The sequence below is a fragment of the Limulus polyphemus genome, unplaced genomic scaffold (genome assembly GCF_000517525.1).
Source record: "Limulus polyphemus unplaced genomic scaffold, Limulus_polyphemus-2.1.2 Scaffold5660, whole genome shotgun sequence".
NCBI classification, from domain to species: Eukaryota; Metazoa; Arthropoda; class Merostomata; order Xiphosura; family Limulidae; genus Limulus; species Limulus polyphemus.
The window spans coordinates 8,163-9,552 of record NW_013671270.1 but is presented as its reverse complement, the minus strand read 5'-3'; the positions used below and the strand labels follow the sequence as shown (position 1 = coordinate 9,552).

Sequence of the window (1,390 nt, the reverse complement as noted above, 5' to 3'; positions counted from 1 at the left end):
AGGAATATATGATATATAATTACTTGTTTTGTTTGCAAAAAAATTGCTTATATATTCTGTTATATTGTATAAATCCTTTGTTTTTATTAAGTGAGGAAATGTTATGTAATTTTTATTATTCATTTATCAGTTTTATCATATGTTAAACAAGTGTCATTTGGAAATAGAATAAACTATGTTTTCCTTGATCGTAAGAACCAATGGTAGATGCATATCAGATGCACTGTACCATTATGTGCTGAGAGCTAAACTTATTGTTGAAGCCTAACTAAAGTTATTAACTGAAACTGTGAAGTTTAAAAAAGATCAAACAATCCAACGATGAGTTGATGTATGTTACAGGAGTTCTGTTGAAGCCTAACTAAAGTTATTAACTGAAACTGTGAAGTTTAAAAAGATCAAACAATCCAACGATGAGTTGATGTATGTTACAGGAGTTCTGTTGAAGTGAGGCCTGTAACAATCCAACGATTAAGTTGATGTATGTTACAGGAGTTCTGTTGAAGCCTAACTAAAGTTATTAACTGAAACTGTGAAGTTTAAAAAAGATCAAACAATCCAACGATAAGTTGATGTATGTTACAGGAGTTCTGTTGAAGCCTAACTAAAGTTATTAACTGAAACTGTGAAGTTTAAAAAAGATCAAACAATCCAACGATAAGTTGATGTATGTTACAGGAGTTCTGTTGAAGCCTAACTAAAGTTATTAACTGAAACTGTGAAGTTTAAAAAAGATCAAACAATCTAACGATTAGTTGGTGTATGTTACAGGAGTTCTGTTGAAGTGAGGCCTGTGTGTTAAACACAACCGGATGTGGATCACAGAAAAAACGTTGCTGCTGCACACTATTGTTTGAGAGGAACAAAGTGAATCATGTTAAACACAGATCAAATCTATTCCCGACTGGATCACAGAAAGAACATTGTTTTAGCTGAGCATAGTGTGAACTTTACAAAGTTAATATTAACTTTTTAACATTTCTGTTATTCATGAATGCATTTGTTTTATTGTAGTTATTTTGTTTTGTTAATTGAATTCACCTTCACAATTTATATATTTTTATGAATGTAGCCAAAATTATTTTATTAAAAGAATCACTTTTTTGCTTATTTTTTGTTGTTCTCCTTCTTTAAATGTTTACCTCAGTTGAATCAAAAAATCATTCATTTTTTTAAATTGTATCATAACAGACTGAGTAGGAATTTCTATATTCTGATAGTTACAGTTTCTGTTGTCACCTGTAAAAGAAAGTAAAAATATTTTTTTATAAATGTATTGTGTTTACACTAATAATAGCCAGTGACTACAAATATTTTTATGTGGCTGTTATCAGTAACTAATAATTAATACTTCCACAAATCACAATACCAAAAAAATAAGGAATCTATG

The 1,390-nt window shown here is 29.3% G+C and overlaps 1 protein-coding gene across 4 annotated transcripts in view; it reads left to right on the top strand.

Moving 5' to 3' along the window:
• The window catches only part of LOC106472843 (UDP-glucose 6-dehydrogenase-like), a 56,521-nt gene extending 55,411 nt beyond the window's left edge, over nt 1-1,110 (top strand). For 2 of the 4 annotated variants that reach the window (XM_013933510.2, XM_022401388.1), the window contains one exon: nt 772-1,110. The gene's annotated coding sequence lies outside the window, so the exon portion shown is untranslated. The other 2 variants (XR_002613543.1, XM_022401389.1) reach the window with 2 other exon arrangements.
• Nucleotides 1,111-1,390: the final 280 nt, after the last annotated feature.